A 19,080-nucleotide genomic window follows, 5' to 3' on the forward strand; every position below is an offset into this window, starting at 1 on the left:
TGCGGCTTGTGCTGGCTTGTTATAGTTTATGTGCTACTCTCCCACGGCACTTTTTAGTACATGTGTGGCAGCGACAGTAAGGACTCTCATCAGGACAGCAGATTAATAGGAATGCAAGTGAGAGATGTGTTTTTATGTCTAAGGCTGCAAGAAGTTGTGTGCAAAGTTCAGCCATCACAAAACATTACTGAAGAAAACTTTCTCTTTTTTTAAAGACTTTTCCCCTTTTTTTAAATACTTCTCCCCTTTATCATAGAAATTACTTTTATCCTAGCAAGAATTATCTACAGTACTAAGTCTAGACACGTTCTTCTTTATTAGAGAATATTTTTGTGTGAGCCACTATCAAAAAGAGCCTTTTATGTTCCACCAACTAATGAGTGCTAATGTCAGTGCAAAGAACAGGATTTTAAAAGAAAAAAGTTAATGATGCAGGATGAAATTAGAATTTGTGAAAGAAGTTGAACTGACAGTTCCCCATAAACTTCCTATTCATCCAAAGCTGGATGCAGACCTACTAGGAGTAAGGACCTAATGGGATGCTACATCTCACCCTTCTCCCGCTCCCCAGTGATCACCTAACACTACATTTCCCCTTGTCCAGCCCCATCGATGCTGCAGCTGCAGTTGCTCTGGCCAGGAAAGCTGAGTTTTTCCATGTTGTCCCACCAACACAGCAATTACCCTAATTAAATCAAATGCAGCACATCAAGTTGGATAGTCTATCTTACAGTAACCAGTGCTAAAGGTCTCAGAGGTGAGTGTAAAATCTACAAATACACACCATCAAGCATTTAGCCACGTCTCTGATAATTCCAACACACAGAGGGTGTTTTTAATTTATCTCCACATTTGTGTTGACCATGTTCTCTGTAAAACCTGTATTTTTTTAAACTAAGGTAGCTAAGGTTATACTGGGCATTCTCAATTTGTTCTTGCTTAATATCTCCAAGTTTCACAGGTTAATTTTCTTTTTTTCTGCTGTATCTTTATGTCAGTTATAATGTTACTGTTCTTGTACTCCTGTGACTAGGAATGCTAGGACTTGAGGTCATTTAATCAATGACCTTCAATATTTATTCTATCACCATGTATCCATTACCTTACTAAAATAATACTGGTTTTTATATGACAAGGTTTTAATTGTAAACTTCTTTTATGGAAGCATTTCCAGAGTCATAAATATTTCATTTTTCCTATTTAGACTTGAAGTTTCTCTTTAGAAAAAAGAAACAGGAAAAAAAGAAATTAACACCCTTTTCAAGGAGAAATCACACCACTTATTTTCTCAAGGTGAGAAGATGTACGCTTATCACACATCTATTTTCATTCTCTGGCTCAAGGTAACAGCTTAGATACATGTCCATTCACTGCCTGCAGCTGATAAAAGGTAGTACTGGTGAATGGAGTATCAGTAGGAACTGGATAAGGCTCTTCAGTCCATTTTACTGTATGCCACAACCTCCCAAACACAATTGTGTGACACCACATCTTCCCTAGTAATATCAACTAAGTAGCCAAGTTTTATCCTGAGAAGAACTCATACAAAATCAATAAATGCATTGGTAAAAGTCTTAGCTTTGTAAATAATGCCTGCATGAGCTACTGAGCCTAACAGAACGGTAAAAAAAAATTGTAATAACGAAGCCAAGATGCTAGATCCCAGCAAAATTGTGTGGTCACATGCCACATATCAAGAAATAGTCTGTGCCAGGTCTGTGGCATTAGCAAAATATGAACATCCTGAAGCACAGTAATGATCAGTGTATTCCCTTTGTCTTGCTATAGTGGAGTAAAAGGATAGGACTTTACCAAATACGTATGGTCAAGATTTAGGTACAGCATGATTTCCCTGTACAAAATTTTGCAGTTTGTACCAATCTTTCTTGTAGTCATTGGAATAAATTCAGATAGCATAACCCAATAGATAAGGAAAATTAGTTTCTGTATTTTTCTAATGAAATGTCAAGCTGAAATATTAACAGTACCTAAAGAAAAATCATGTTGCATTTCTCGAGGAAATCACACATAGATGTAGGCATTTTCTGTTATGAAAAAATTGGCCATCTGAATTGACTTAGCAAACCCCCTAAGTCAGAACACACTCAGGTTAAAGTCTTAAAAAATATTCTTTACAATAACAAATGCTTCCAGTTGTTTTGTTGCTTCTTTAAAAAGCATGACAAAGCATCAGGTGCCTAGCTGTCCTATTGAACAGCTAGCTTTAACAAGAGATTATTTTCCAGGGTCAGTGTTAAGTAATTAAAGACCTTTTTCAAAACTCCCCTGGGATTATTTCTATTGACTTAGAAAGCTATAAATGGGACCCCTGATTCTCCACCTCCTCACTCAATGGTTCACAGGAGGCTGCAATGTCAATAGAAGTGGAAAGGACTTCCCCTGAAACAAATGAGGACACGTGACAGTTATTAAAAGCCTGCATTAGGTAAATCTTTATAGGCAAACATTGGGTGACTTCACAAGTTCTAGCAAACAGCAAGTTACCAAAATGTATTACATGTCTTTTTCTAATAACTAAGCAAGGAACCTATCATAAATTATATAACTGCTTCAAAATAAAAGCACGCAAGCTTCCCTTCTCCTTCCCAGCATTAAAGCCTTTGAGATAACAAACTATAAACAGATATGGCTTACGTGTTTTATTGCAGACTTCAACTAATTTGGGATACAGTCACTTCCTACTACACAACCCCCTGAGATGCCAGTTTTCCTGTCAAAATCACAATCTATTATACCACCAAGGTCATCACAGTTGCTCTGAGTTTGCTCTGGTTCTAAGTGTAATGTCTCAGAAAAAAATGAGGGACTTAAATTTTGCTCTGAACTCGAAAGAACTCCACTGCAGCAACAAAACCTGCTCTCAGCTGGAGCCAAAATATACCTTTAGCCACAAACAGCAGTTTTCCAGCAGCCTGAGCCACACATAGCAAGGTAAGGAACATAATTTCAATAAAGTAGAAGTGAAAAAAAGAAGTTAATCTCCAACAGAGGTGATTAAGAAAGCTAATCCTAAACTCTTGCAGACAGCAGCGGAACTCCACTCCTTCAGGAGCTCCCATGGGCAATCAGCTACTGCTAAAATGTCCTTCCTTCCTTCTTTCATCCCATAAAAGGGCAAAGTGGATGATTTTAATTCATAACATTCTAATTAGCATATGCTGTACAGCAGGTGCTCTAGTGAAATCATAAGCATCTGAATAAAAGCTTAAAGGCCTTAGATTATCTTTTTACACCAGAACAGGAGATTTTAATCAGGTCTGCTATGTCTGGCACATACTGAGAGTTAATTAGGTTTAGCAGTAGTACTCATAATGGAAATCTTTGAGTTCACGCGTTTTGTTTTTTAATTTTTTTAATATCAGTGGCAAGACCTGAGGAGAACTCAGCTTATTCTTTCAAGGGGATTTCTGTGCTACTTTGGGGCACTGAGGATTTCTCTTCCTTTGGTCTCTTCTGGTGGCCAAATTCCGGACTGTGGGTGTTACTGTCCATGGCTCTGCCTTTTGGCTAATTACATAAATGCATGGGTGTACCATAGCTGGAACAGGTTACCAGGTTAAAACTGAAACACAGTACGTGTACTGCTGTCAATTAGCATGCAAAACACCAACTCTGCTTCAGGGAAAACAAATAGCTAAGAAATGGCACCTAATGAAGGACATGCCTGAATCAGGCCCTACATCATGAACTCTTAGTTAACCAAAATAAACTTCTACCCTAAGAAGAATCTTTTGCGTTTCTTTGTTTATTGCCAGCTGATATATTACCCAGTCCAAGAGACTTAAATCCCCTTGGTTTGAGTAAGGATTGCAGAATTGTTCCCACAGGTTGCATGTTGTTGTCGTGACAAATCATTAAATCTTTTCATGACTCAATGTGCAAATGCCGCTTCTTCACATTTCAAATAAACCTGTTTGCAATGTGTTAGTATAGGAAGCATTTGATCTCAAGTCAAATAACTTCTTTCTCCTTCTTAGCCAAAACAACTATTATTATCTTTCTGCACTGGAAAGTCACAACTTACAACTTGCTTATTAAAAAGATATATAATAAAAATAAAAATACTGTGCTTCAGCACAGTAGCACCAAAAGCAACCAGCCAAACAAAAGGACAAAAACAGCAAGTATAGAGATCAGAAAATATAAATGCTGGGGTGTTGAGCAGAAGAAGCTAAGCCACTCCTACACTAAGAACTAAGAAGAGACATTGAGTACTTGCATGATTAGACCAATGAAAGTGATTTCACTTTGGAATGAATTTATGACCCACTTTCAAATCCCTGAAGAAAACAGGGATTTAAAATGGGAAAGCTGAAAAGCCACAACAGCAGCAATGCAAACGTCTGCTCTTTTTCTCTGTCTTATAATAGTGTCATGGCCCTGATGTTAAAAAAAAACCCCACAGTATGTCAGCAGCATGCTGGAGGCAGTGGAAGTTATCAATCAGCAATGTGAGTGGATTTAGGCAGCTTAATAGAGGGCACAATTCAATTGATTAATGGTTAGGGAAGTACTCACCGACATGGAGGTTTCAAGGAATTACAATCTGATTAAAATTCCATTTTAGAAATGAAGGGATGTAGGATGCTAATCAGTCTAAACCACAGATTATTAGTGCCAGATACTTGTAACAGCTGGGACTATTGTGATAAAAACAAAACCTGACTCAATTTTGGTGAGAGAAGGATCATTTATTTGTTTTGAGAACAAGAACACATCAGAGTAAAAACACTCATGCACTGAGTTTGCTGGTCTACACTTGCCCTTTAACACCTGAAAACCTAGTTGTCTTTTGGTCAGCTTTAGTGGGAAAGGGAAAACCCAGATTTCTTCTGTCACCTACAATGCAATAAGGTTCTGCATGTTCAGCAGAGCCACCTCAGGAGGCTCCAGAGGTCTCTACAGCACTTCAGACTATAGTGCCTTGGTAACAAATGTAGATTTAGAGATCCTGCCAGCAAGAAAAGCTGTAGGAAAGATACTTTTAGAGAAGTTAGTGTAAGATAAAATCAGTGTCTATGGTCCTAAAATATCTTTTTTTTTTTTTCTCTTCTTATTTTAGGATAAACATCTCTTTGGGCTTGAAATTCAAAAACTCAAGGAAACTTTTCAGCAGCAGCTAAATAACTAAACAACTGATCTGCCCCACTGCACTTCTGTCCACATGAATTGTCAATCTCTTGGACTTAGCTGAGAAAGAAGATTTAAGAGAGTATTTCTCATCAGCTCCTAAATTAAGCTGGCCATTAATGTGCTTCAGTATTTATAACATTGTTTTAGTAGCCTCAGATTTGAACTTTTCTAAACCACATTTGTATTGCTTCTGGAATGCAGCATCTGGTGCTTCATGCGGTTTTTTTTCAGCTCTCCTATTGACAGTATTGGTTTGCTCTGGCATGGCTTCCAGTTATGAGTGCAAAGAGCTGTGACATTTCAGGAGAAGATGTGTAAAGTCATACTAAAGATTTAAATCGTTTAACCAGAGCCAAACATCTGTTATCAATTGCAGTTGCAAGCACTGATCCAAATTTGGAGTTATTCTGGCAAAATAGGACAATTTCTAAAGGTCTATCAGGACAGCCTCTACGTGAGAAGATCTAGATTGGTAAGAAACAGGCAGAATACATGAATATTTCCTCAGGGGAGAAAAAAAAAAAAAGGATTTCTAGATTATTTTCATGTATCTACATATGTCATTAAAATAGACAAAGATATTTATCACCTGTTATTTATTATTAACTTCTTTAAAAAACAAACAGTTCCCTGAGTTTGATGCATGTAAGTTCACTTGGGGAGGATATCAAACATACAAAGGGAGAATTAAAAATAAACAAACAAATTCCAGTCTGTTCCCTTCATCCAGCAAAGACCACTGGCATTTAGACATCTATGGCCTAATTTAGACAATCTTTCACTTCGGGAGCCAATCTCATACTATGAGACAGAAAATACCTGGGGCAAAATGAATATCTGATGGACTTGCGAAGACTGAATTTTGCTGACAGGCTTGTTGCATTTCTACCTAAAATATAGAATTTGTTATGTGGCCTCCACAGAGTTAATGAATCACTAGGAAGAGGACAGCAGTTCTTTGGTGGTGCCTAACTTTGTAGCTCACATTTCCAGTTAAGGAACAGTCTTGGTATGTAAGAGACAACTTCTATTCACCTTGTTTCCATGGGAGAGCTTTTCTAGTCATGTGATTACACTAAATAACATACTTAGACTTACTGCAAGATTCAGGGTCAAAGGAGAAGTTTACAAGATGTCAGTTTCCAGTGTCACATGTGGCTCTTGTACTTGTGAAATTCCGTTCTTTTTCCTCATTTCTGTGCATCTCTGCAAAAAGTGTATAATTCCTATCTTTATTATGGAAGTTGTTCTTCTTTTTAATCCAGCAGGCCTGCTGTATGCACTAGAAGAAAGGCATCATGTCATTGTAGGAAAGGTGTGCGATATAGGTCATTATCAGTGGTTAGATCTATAGTGCAGACCACCCTTCCATGAGTTATTGGAGGATATAAACTCTTGGAGGTGTTTAAAAGACAGGTGGATGAGGTGCTGAGGGGTATGGTTTAGTGATTGATGGGAATAGTTGGACTCGATGATCCAGTGGGTCCTTTCCAACCTAGTGATTCTATCATTCTATGAATGGAGACTACTCCTGACTTACATCCCTCTCTCTGTCACCCACTCAGAGACACGTTACAACCCTTCAAGGCCTACTAGAATGAAAAGTACATGCTAGAGGTGTTTCAGCACTTAGAGCGGAAGCTGGGTTTTAGCATACATTATTAGATGACACTAGATGGCAGAGCAGCTGTTTTGAATTAGTTAAATGGCATCTTCCAGAGTGTTTTGTTGTTATTTCATTCTGTGACATTACGGTTTGAAATGGTGTTGACTTATATATCTATGACAGATTATTTTAATGAATTTCTTGGCTGAAGGCAGACGTCGCAAATATAAGGTGACCAAAATGAATTTTTTATTCTAGTCTAAGGATGACAAAGGACTGAAAAGGGGGAACAAAAAAGGACTATAGAGCAGCCATTTGGTTGTGTCAGCTGGATCTCGTTTCCTTCAACAAAGGAGGATATAAATGTTTGGGGTCTAGGAGAAGTTGTTGAATTGGGGAACTGGAAGATTTTGGACAAGACCATGAAAGAAAAGTCCACAGAATTGCAGAAGGACCTCAGAAGTTTAGAATTACAAACAGGGTGTTCTATCTGGGTTTCAAGATACAGAGAGTAGTTTCTCCTGCTCCCAGGGCCCTGCTGAGGCCATATGTCCTGGAGGTGGGAGCCATCCCCAACCCAGTGGGGCACTCGTTTGAGAGCTATGTGCATGGATTTCCGTTGACCTTTTGCTGGCAACCCCTTCCCATTGCCAGCAGGTTGGTTTCACTTCATAATTATCATCCCCCAGGATAACTATTCCTTGCACACAAATCAGTATCAAGCTCAAGGCATTTGTCCACTATGGCCTGCAGAAGGGTGCACGTGTTGTGGTTGTTTTCACCCTCCATATCCCAGAGAAACATGATGTAGAATCACGGAATCATAGAGTCATAGACTAGTTTGGCTTGGAAGAGACCATAAAGATCACCCAGTTCCAACCCCCATGCGATGGGCAGGGACACCTCTCACCATACCAGGCTGCCCAAGGCCCCATCCAACCTGGCCTTGAACACCTCCAGGGATGGGACAGTCACAATTTCCCTGGGCAACCTGTGCCAGTGCCTCATCACTCTCACAGTGAAGGAATTCTTCCTAACGTTACTTAAAACTGTTCATCTGTGAACACAGAAATTTTACAGGGGTCTTCCTAGGGATGAGATCAGTATTGACCTTCGCTGAATTTCCAGGAACACTCAAACATTCTCTGAAATAATATAATTTTTCTGAAAAAAAATCTGGAAAGCAATAAAACCTTCCTCATTACAGCACTGTTCACTCAAGGCTCTGCTTATAACATATTAAGAAGGAGACGTACTATATGCTTGCTGTCATCACACACAAGGCAGAAAGACATGAATACAAAGAACCAGTGGCAGGAAAAGGAGCAAGGACTACCAGATCCCAATAAAAAATGGAGCCATTCAGTCTAAGGTGTATTCTTTACAACAATGAGACAGAAGGCAGATTTCTACAGCAAAATGCACCTGATTTCCATCTCTCCCTCATATCCAGCTAACCTGGAAATTTTCAACAGAGCCATGTAAATAGCTCAGACAATTTCCATTCAGGACCAAAAATAAAAAATCACTTCAGATGTTCAGGCCCTTTCTGTTTCCTTCTCTCACAGGGCCAAATGAGTGTATTTTACTCAAATCAGTTTTTGCAAATACAGATTTCAGAGTTTCACCAATACATCACAGAAGAGAGAGAGATAAAATGTGGGCAACACTGCTTTTGCAACACTGCACAATGAGACAAGGGCTGCCAGGGTCTGCCTTCTGATGTTTTGGAGTCAGCTGGAGCCTGAGCCAGAGCCAGAGCACAGAGCAGAGAGCAGTCTGCAAAAGGTAATTGCTGTCCTTTTGCTCTGCCAGTGGGTTTAGGACCATCACCCTTTCTCCTAGCAAGTACTGCAGCCAGCAGAGAAGAGGATGTGCTCTGCTGCCAGAACAGACTGCAGACACACATCTGTAAACACAAGCTGTAAACATCACTTTGCACTTCTGCAAACTGGTCAAAGCCCAGAAAGAGAGTTGAGAGAATGAATTAACAAATTCAAAGAGATACTGGCATGGGAGTTGCTATGGAAGCAAAAAAGAAATATTTTTAGGTTGTTCTTGCATCATATATTCTCCCACACAGAAACTCCCATCCCCTCAAATTACCTTTAGCGAGGAGTGAAAGAGGAACATCTCTGCACTGCATCACCCATTCCGCCTGTTTTCTGAGCTGGTAGTGAGCCCATGTTGGACTTACATCGAAGTCCCCTGAGAACCTTGAAGTTATTAAGAGACAGAAAGATACATGTGGTTGCTATACAGAGAATGAATGATATTTTACTGTAATTTGAAATACGTAGCTGACTTCTATGTATTCCAGTAATGAAAGTTAATTTGTTCCTTTCTTATGCGACTTCTGGAAGTGCAGCTGCCATAATATTAACTGATATATATACAGAACTCCTGTGTAGGAAACCAAAAAAAAGTGCATTAGTTAAGTCATATGCATTATGCAGAAGTCATAAACAGCCACATGTTTGTGCATAACTGCATGATTCCCTAAGGACTAATTAGCATTTTGGCAGAGCAGTTTGCAACTCTTTCTGCTCTTCTGCCAAAGATATTTGATGGGGAGGAGCCTGTCTGGGCTACTAAAAAAACCAATTTGTTGTATAATGTTTTAGTAGAGCTGCAAGATACATTTAAATGTAGATAAGCTAGCCAGCTTTGGTGTGATCTACCTACCAGAAACCTCCTCACTCATGTTCTCTTGCCAGTTATAATGATATCCAGTTTAGGATAAAATGTGATCCAGAGAGAGAGAGTACTTCTAAAGGATGGTCTTTCTCAGTACTGCTCCATTCTTGACAATCTACATTTGTAAGTAAACATATTATTTCGCCCTAAGTGTTGCCACACAAACCAAGTGATTCAAAGTAGCATTAGGGAAAATACTCTTTCAGGACTGGCAATTATCTTACTCAGAGGAAAGGACTTCTACAATATCTACAAGTCAGTGGGTTGTGGGGCCGTACAAAGACCTACATACAGTTGCCAGGCTGCAGAGAAGGATCACTTTCACAGAGCCTCTTCAGCATGTCACAGGACAGTGGAGAGAGAGCCTGAGATGCCTAGTTTGCACAAGTTCCTCTTTATAGTCATGCTCAGAAATGCTATGCCTCAGATAAGACTTCCCACAGCACACATTTCTTCCTAGATCCAGTGAAACGTGTTTAGAGGGTGACACAGAGCACCCTGATGCAGCTGGGGTAGGCATTCTCAAAGCCTTAATGTTTATTTTTACAACAGACTTCTTCAGCCAAAGAGGGGAATAATGAAATAAATGTCATATGCCACAAAACAAATAGGGGATCCCACACTCATTCCTTTCATCCTGCAGCTGTATGTCATAACCAGCCCTTCTTCCCCACTGCAGAAGGGAAAGAAAAGATGCTCAAGCAGACACAGGCGCCTGCAATTTCTGTGTTTCCTAAGAGCTTTGGAAGACTGATAGCCCTTCCATACCAACTTAAGTACCACTGCCCACTCCACAAATGGCAATGAGAAACACCGATGTAGCAGGCTGGAAACTGAAAATTTGCTGCAGCAGCACACTGAAAGGAAGAGGAACCAGCCCTGTGACATGGGACAAGTGAGATTCAGGAAGAGAGCTGCTGATAGATGCCCAGTGACACCAGTCTCATCCATTCACCTGTCATGAGACTTCAGTTGTTTAGCATGGTCTCATCCTCATCATGTCAACTAGTGTGCCTTATTAATAGGGTGAATTACCTTGCAGCTCTCAATAAATTACTGGCTAGCATTATGTTTTGGCTGCTTTTGATTTGATATAAGGAGGGAGATGCAACTATGATCACTAAAAGGACAGGCTACCACCATCTGTCACATGACAGGATGATAAATGGTATTGCTTTGACCTCTGCCCATTAACCCTAGCCAGGAAATAGAGGCTTCTCTGTGCAGCCCTCCCTGGAACACGCCTTCTCTAGAACTGCCTCTATGCATAAGAGGAAGAAGGCTTGATGTAGCCTCCATCCCTGGGAGAACAAACACGTTCCACCTCAAGATTTAAGATGCCTGGAAGAGCAGACATCCATAAAGATTTTCTTCTACCATGATAGGAAGTAGGAACATTTAAAGAGCAGCGCTTTGTGTCTGGTACCTTCACAACTCTGAAGCATGCTGTTCAAATCTAGGCCTAAAATTTTTGAATGCAAATGACTTCCAGGTTGAAAGCAGGGTCTAGGGTTGCCCATACAGTACATGCTGCCTCTCCAAGGACAGCTTGCTGAAACATGTGAAAATCGAAACATGTGAAAATCGAAACATGTGGAAAGGTTTGCACAGACTCTCCTTGCAGATTACTGAAAATCTGTTCTTCTGCTCAAGCCCTCTTTTTTCAATGGGCTGTTTTCTACCTCAAGTTCTAATGGTTATCCCTTCCCTTATTGAATCTTTTTTAATGAATCTTAAACAACATTTTCTCTTCCAATCAAATGTTAAAAGCAGAGCTGAAGCCCCTTTATGTAGCACAGGAGAAGCCCACTGCCTTGGTGTCACTGGCTTTGGACAAGTAGAATTCCCAGTAGGCTGAGCCATATCTGAAGAGAATATCAAAAAACTAATCTCCATTCACTGAAGATAGAAACTGTGAAACACAGGCAGACAAACCCAATTCTTTTGTAGCAACTTATGTGTCACTTGAGACACAATTATCAGTCCAAAATCAAGACAGGGTAATTGGTGAGGTAATTCTAGACTAGTTGGTACTCCAGGGGCAGCGAGAAAAAAAGAAACTAGAGGACGGTTCTGCAGCAGGACGAGCTCAGCTTGGATACTGAGAACAGCTGAGATCCGCAGCAGTGAGACTGATCTATAGAACAAATACATTCAAATGAGTGGGTCAGCAGTAACTGGTAAGGGAGCATCCAGAAAAAAAAGATTTTATCAAAACTCCCAAAAAGTTTGCAGCAGCAAAGAGCATCAGTGACTGCAGCAAGCGATGATGTTTTGTTCTGCAGAGACAATAAGGGCCAGTGGTGTGATTAATCAGGTGAGAAACTTAATCTACCTACTTAGGCCATGGAAGCTGGGAAAACTGTAGTACTGCCAAGGATAGTATTGTTGGATGAAGTGTTTTTTTCAACTCAGAAAAAGGCTTCATTGTCCTAGAAATAAAGGACATATTGTCCAGCTCTGTACAGTAGTGCTTTGCTTTACCTTTCTCATAGCCACATCACAGAAGAATGGATCTTGCCTGGAAGATATTTGTCCTCTAAACACCCCAGGAAGAAAGCAGGGAGTCCCTTCAGACACAGGATGTTTGAGAGAGCAGAAAAGAGTGCAGCGGTATCCGTTCCCAGTGTTGAGCCTTGCCTCCTGGGAAGGTTTTTGTGCTGGCAAGGGGAAAGAAAGTCCTCACAGATAAGTAAAATAGGACACAGGTTTGCATCTACTACCTATTTCACACCCATTTACTTAGTTCCTTCTGCATTCCTCACTTTACGCAGGCAGGACAAAGCCCCAACAGAACTGCCTAGGCGGAAGGTGCGTAGTGTGGAGGAAAATATAGTGGGAATAGATCATCACCTGTAATTAATGATTCCAGTGCAAACCCTGCAGCTCTGTAATCAAAGGACAAGAGTGTGGTGATATAGGAGGTACAGTAGGCTGTCTGGCCTCAGCTGGCTCACAGTTACCCAGGGACAGCATGTATTGCTGCAGTAATGGCAATAGGTGTAGGGCAGAAAACCAAGGACTCCCTTTCCTCCTCATTGTGACGTGGTCCAAATAATTCTGCATTTGTTATTTTTTTTAAACAGTGTTGTGTTTCAGTGGAGCTTTTAAAGATGGCTGAAGAATGCTGGTAGAACAAATAGGGCTGAGATATGCATTGTACAAAGTATTTTAGCAGAGCAGGATCAGCCCTGCCAGTGCAGGAAGAGAAGAAAGGAGTAACATAGCAGGCCATAAGAAATGTGATTTCTTTTTCCTTGCTTATTGCTAACTGTCTTCCCAGCTGGCTCTATGATGATTCTTTCTCTATTCACCTCATCAGTCACTGTGTAGTAGGTACTATGTCAAATAAAACTGCCTGTGGTGGAAGACCCAGGCTGTTCTGTTTTTATTGTTGTGAGGAAGTTAGTGTCAGTAATGGTTCATTACCCAGTTTATCTGCCTCAGTGATCTTTCTTTGACTGAAGTGAAAACTTCTGTTATAAACTTTCAATTGTTTTCCCTCGCCTTAGTATGTGCGCTGAAAATTACTTTGTGACTGTTACAGACATTCAAAGGTAGATCTCCTTAAAGATACTGTTCTTAAAATAGGACAATGATTAAGGAACTTCACCTTGCAGTTTTAAAAAAATATCATTTCTTCATTAATGATAGAAATGGATTTCACCCTGCCATAAATGATGCTCTTGACATTGAATTGTTGCCTGTTGTCTATATATTCTTAGTTAAACCAAAGCATACATACATTTTTATATAGTGTCAAGGTGATTATTAAGTCATTTAGGACAAGATTCAGACCATTCAAGCAGGGATTACAGCAGAGTTTAGGCATATTTCTCCAAACCAGCAGATCTATAAAGCCTTCCCCAGTGGCACTGCTTTACATTACTCGTATTTACAACTCACAGAGGAACTCCAGGCTGAGCCTTGGATCTCTCAGAGTTTAGCCAGTTGGGTGCAATTATCCCCACGTGATGAGCTTGGCATGCAGTTTTGCATTCAGGAAAAACCTGTGATCCTTGAGGAGATATGGTCTGCATGGATTTATGCTGCGGACATTAACACAGAGCATCAGGACTACAGTTGGTATGAGTAGCATTCAGCTTTAGATTAAGACCCCTAAATGTGAATACCTACTTGAGTGTGAGGTGTCAAATCTCCCATCATACTCAGTGGACATCTAGTCATATAGACAGGCAGGAGAGTGATTTAGCTAACAAAAATTTGATGCCTAGAGATGGACTGAGCTACTCAGATGTAGGTGTCCTGTGTATTTTTGATTGCTGTTAAACAACCTCCCTGGCCTGCAGCTGACAACCAGGAGATGAGGATCTCCTGTAAATAATAGGTCACTTCTGCCAGCACTCTGCAGACTTTTCAGGTGCCCTGAGGTTCCCAAACGGCTTTGTGTAGGCAACTAAATTGCAGCCCTAATGGCTAGTTAGTTGAATCTCTCTCTCAGCTCCAGTGAGTCTGCACTGATTAGATCTACCCTGATTGTAATGTGATCATAGATGCAGGTACTTTAATCTCTTTAAACTGGAACTCATCACTTCATTCACAAACTGCTGATTACAATATCCACTTATACATAATTACTTATTGGTCAGTATACTCATTCAGGAAACCGAAGTCTTGATGTGAAGCTTTGTCTAAACGCAGGAGTCAGACTCATACCATCTGTATCTTAAGAGTATATCTAGACTAATACACTTTGTACTATCCTGAGGGCAGGGATGACGTGTCCCTTCCTCTAGTCTGAAGAGCCCTGTGCACATACAAAAGCAAGACTTGGGGAAATGGCAAGAAGCTGTGAGCAAAAAAAAGGACTCTATCTGCGAGGTCTAGCAACCACAGCTTATGTCTGGGTAGGATCTGTCTTCTGGATTTCTCTCTCCGTAGGACTTTCTAGTGTAAAAAAGACAGATAGGAATGGGACCATATCCTCCTGCTAAAGCTGGCTAGAGCTGCCAACCAGCAGGTTACACAGCCAAGTTCCTACCTCAGTTATTCACTTCTTGGTCTCATGAATCCATCATATAATCATAGACTCATATAATGTCATTATTCATGTGGTTTACTGTTAGGCAGAACTTCAGTGTCTGTGTGTATTACAGGCCATTGTATTTTTCCTGTACTAAGGCCACTAATTTAGGCTTAATTAAAACTCACCCTGCTAGAAAGACATGTAAAGTAGGTAATATTTCTTTTCCTGGAAGCTTCTTCCTAAAGTTAACATCATACTCATATGTTCTCTTTTCTATCTGAATTTGACCAGCCTGAGCTTCAAAACATGATTTCTTGTTATGTTTTTGTCTAGTAGATTCAATAATCTTTTAGGAACAATTTTCTCCATGATGGTTTTAACAGCCAGTAACTGAGATATCTTTTAATATTGTTTCTGGTAAACTGATTTGTCCTTTCCTAATGCCCTCTACAACTCATTGTTTCTACCTCTGAATGGTTGCTGCACCTTCTTCCAATGTTGTTAGCTCATTTTTAAACTGTCATCATCAGACCTGCATTTGTTCTCACCGAGAGTGTATGAAAATATTAAATCATGACAGCTTACATGCACATCAGATATTAGCTCCTTCAGTTACTGTTGTGCAGGGAATTCATCTGGAATATCTTGTTGTTCTCTCTTTGCTTCTCTGTTGCCCGTTCTGAGCCTGTGCCCAAGACAGGTGAGAGGAGACAGGAAAAGGAGAAGCTCTCTGATGTCTTAGGCTGGCTGACATGGCTTTTAGGAAAAGTAGTAGCAAGGGCTAGTAGGTGTGGGCACTGAGGTGCTGGAGGCCATAAAATCACGAGGCAAAACCAAGCAAATATCTTGTTCCAGAGCAGACCATAATGTTAAGAACTGGATAAACTGAATATTTGTACTGCAATTCTCCCTCCTTATTCCTCTAGGTTTAAAATAAAGAACAAGGAGGATTACAAAGTGGTATTGCCATTATTGGACCCCATGCTACAGCTGCTAACGGGGAGTTAGCCGATGAAGTGTATTTGATGTACTTGATGAAGTGGCAGCACAGGCTGGTGAAATTGTTGTTCACTCAGGCATGTGAAGATTTTGACTATAATCTGCTTCCAAAGTAACTTAATCATAATACTTTTCACTTTCCCTAATATCCCTTTGTCCCCCTTTTATCTAATTCTGTAAAGGCAGGACTTAGAGTTATCACATCTTTTAATAAAGAACCCTGAACTCTCTTGTAATATCTAGGTGTTACCTCTACCTGTTTCCTATTCATCTCAGCTCAGCAGTGACAATGGAATTAGGTGCAACATTTCTACATAACTCCTGCAGGTAGATGTTCATCCTATATCCAGATTTCCTCATGGTCTCCTATCCAAGTACAGGAGAGACCAATAATTCCTTACCCTCTAGCAACACATCTCCAGGAATAGCTCTAGTTAGTAAATGTTGTATTCACCTTGACATTCAAAATGCCACCGGCTTTTTTGATGTGCTACTGTGGGGACAAAAATGGTAGGAATGTAAGGATCATTAGCGTGTAACTAAGTTAAACGATGTGCTTTCTAGAACAGGCGCTTCATCAAGCAACTGAAATAGCTCTGCTGAAAAACAGACTCGCATACCAATTTTCAGATTTTTAGATCTTACACTATGCATACCAATGCATTTATAAATTCTTTCTCATTTATGCAACTCTGTTAATATACATGCAAAGTTTGAATTTATTTTAAATAAAAAGACACTTGAAACTACTGTTAAAATATCCCAACCATGAAAACCTATAGGAAGGTCACAAAGGTTATAAAGGTTACCAGTTTTATCTTTTGCCTGTATAAGACAGAATAAAAGTTTGCCATTTTACACCATACACAATGAACAAAGTTAATTTTCCTCAAGAGTTTAATATACCAGACTTGAGTTTCATGCTTTACTATGTCATCAGGCTTCCAGAACACATTTTTTTCTGTAAGTTACAGCAGTGCCTCAATTATTCTTATGACTATACTTACAGAGAGGGGAAAAAGAGAGCACAAGGTTAGTTTTACTAGACTCAAGTCACTCACTTGGTCTCATGCCAGCATCCACAATAACACTTCGGATAGGAATGGGTCTTAAAACATCACACTTGCCAAATTTTCATTATAAATATACAGACAGTATTAATAGCTACTAGCATTTCCGGCATCACGCTTGACTTCTGGAAGGGGATCCCCTGCCACATTCCAGAATTGACGTCTGCCGGGGGCATGCGTCTTTGCAAGTGCCAACTTTGTTCCTGCAGGGAAGGGCCCTCATCCAACATCCAGTCTATCAAGCAGAGAGAGACAGAATTAGCAGTAGGGTAGAGAGTAGATGTCAGAAGATCTTGGAATCAGCCTGGCATTCTATTGATGAAAAAGAAGGAAGATTTGAAAGGAAGAAGAGAAAAAAGGAAAACAAGTCTCATTTGTATTCAAACAATAATTTTGAAGTTTTATATGTTTTTATTCAAAAAATTAATGAAGATTCAAATCAAAGCAAAAAAATATCTATTTTAAAGCTATTCTGTCTCAAGTCAACAAAGTAATTCTCCATGTTCCTCCCCAAGTCTTGCACGTTTGTATTTTTACACATCTATTTATGATTAGAGTAGGCAAACATAACATTAAAAGAATTAATCTTATCACCACAGAGGAAGTGCTGCAAGATAAAATCAGGATTGCTCTTTGATCATTAAATGGCTTCAGAAATCTGCACACAAACAGATCTCTCTCTTCCTTATCAAATGTCAGAGACATAGTTATGGTTGCTTGTGAAAGATATCTTTTTTCTTCTCAAACATATGTACACAGGTCTTCACATGAAATACATGCCCTTTTATTTTCAAGCCTTTTCTCAGCTAGACAAATTGATTTGATTCATAGGGAGAGGGAGAAAATTTCTGAGTTTGTTCTCCGTAGGGGAGGAGGGAAAGAACAGTCATATCAGGGCAAACTGAAAGGAGGGTCTGTGTGTCATATGAAGTTGCTTGTAACCTTGGAGCACAAGTACCCAGCTGCAGGAAAGAATTCTCACATCCACAGTATACACCATGTTCAAAATATATGGCGTAGTAAAAAAAAAGAGGTAACATTTGTAAGTAAATCCATAAACAAACACAGAAATGTTTTCATTTATGTTGAAATGCATAATGAATACGCTAGTTAGGCTGCATATGTTATTCATACTTAAGTGAGGCATCTTTATGATTCACTATAACTAGCCTCAGGTTGGTGCTGGGACACAGAGCGTGCAAGATCAGTATAGACAGAGGCAGGCTGGCTAGGAGAGCAGAAGAAAAGGAACACTGGGGACTCTGGAGGGTGGAAATGGGGGTGGAAGCAGGAAGCTCCAGTTGGGAGTCTCAGACGAGGCGGTTAAAATGTCAACTAACTGATCGCTTTTTTCCTTACTCAATTATCAGCAGCAACTATGAACTGACATTAATAATCTCAGTAGAAATCTGGAAAATTGGCTTGAACTGAACAGTGGAAAGTAAAGTAAAAAAGGGGGTAGAAGACTCACAGTTCGTCTCCTCTACCAGCCCTGTTATTTAGGCTTACTGCTCACTACTCGTCACTGCCAGGCATGGTAACTAAGAGAAAATCTTGTTTCAGTGAATGAGAAAAACATTTGAGCTGAAATGTAGCCATAAAAAAGAAAGAAGATGATTTACTGCTTTTCTGTAAATTTGTGCTTTTCCCATAGCCCAGCATTTCCCTCACTCCCACGCTCAACAGACAGGATTCCTGTGTCTGTTTTGCAGTGGAGTATTTCAGAACTTGATCACAAACTCCATGGTGGGCTGAGCAACGTCCAGTCCTAACATGCCTTAAAAGAATGATGCAAAAAATTAAACTGCTAGTCTTTCCTGAAGAGAGATTAAAGCAAGTTATTAACTTCAAGTTGCCAATTTTATTTTAAATTCAATTCCTTATTTTTTTGCCAGGAAAATGCTTTCTTTTCATTCAGTGCATTTGACTAGCTAAAGCATATGTGTACGATTGAGAGGACTGCTACAGTCAATAAATTAATGAATAAGTACTTTTACAGTCTGTGTCTATATATACCTTCATATGCACATACAGACATACACATGCACTGCTATTGCTTAGAAAAAGCACCTAGAAAACCAAAGAGGCTGCATAAGATCCTGGTAAAATTTCTTCCATTTTATGATGACAGGACAATAATATCTTTTAGTTCCCAGGGAAGGTATATATACTCACATCACTAATCTGAATAAACTTGGCAGTCAAGAGCAGGATTTAGCTCAGCACAGAGCCCAGCAGTGGCATAACAGGTCAGCCTAAAAGTGGCACTTTCCAGCATGTGCAGGGTGCATTGAGATGCTTATTCCAAATCTACAAACAGAATGAAGTCAGTGGAATTACACGGGGGATGAATTTAGCCTCATAACTTTACTGAACTATTTCCTACAATTCTCTTAAGTATTCAGTTGCTTCCTGCCAATTATTTTTGCATTATTTTATAGAAGGCTAGTGTGTGCCGCATGGGGCTTTGTAAAATGTTCTTTAATCATTGGCAGTCAAAGTAATTTAAGTTTCTGAATGAGTTTATACAGTGGTAAAGAAGCTGTTAGAGAAAAGGCTGTGGTTCT

General features: G+C 39.7%; 1 long non-coding RNA gene across 1 annotated transcript in view; it reads right to left on the minus strand.

Annotated features, from left to right (window-relative positions):
- LOC138716653 (uncharacterized) overlaps positions 1–19,080 on the minus strand; it is a 52,611-nt gene that overhangs the window by 26,681 nt on the left and 6,850 nt on the right. The window contains exon 2 of the long non-coding RNA XR_011336698.1: positions 8,867–8,976. This is a non-coding gene — a long non-coding RNA (uncharacterized lncRNA). The remainder of the gene's footprint in view (positions 1–8,866; positions 8,977–19,080) is intronic.

Source organism: Phaenicophaeus curvirostris, chromosome 1, assembly GCF_032191515.1.
Source record: "Phaenicophaeus curvirostris isolate KB17595 chromosome 1, BPBGC_Pcur_1.0, whole genome shotgun sequence".
NCBI classification, from domain to species: Eukaryota; Metazoa; Chordata; class Aves; order Cuculiformes; family Cuculidae; genus Phaenicophaeus; species Phaenicophaeus curvirostris.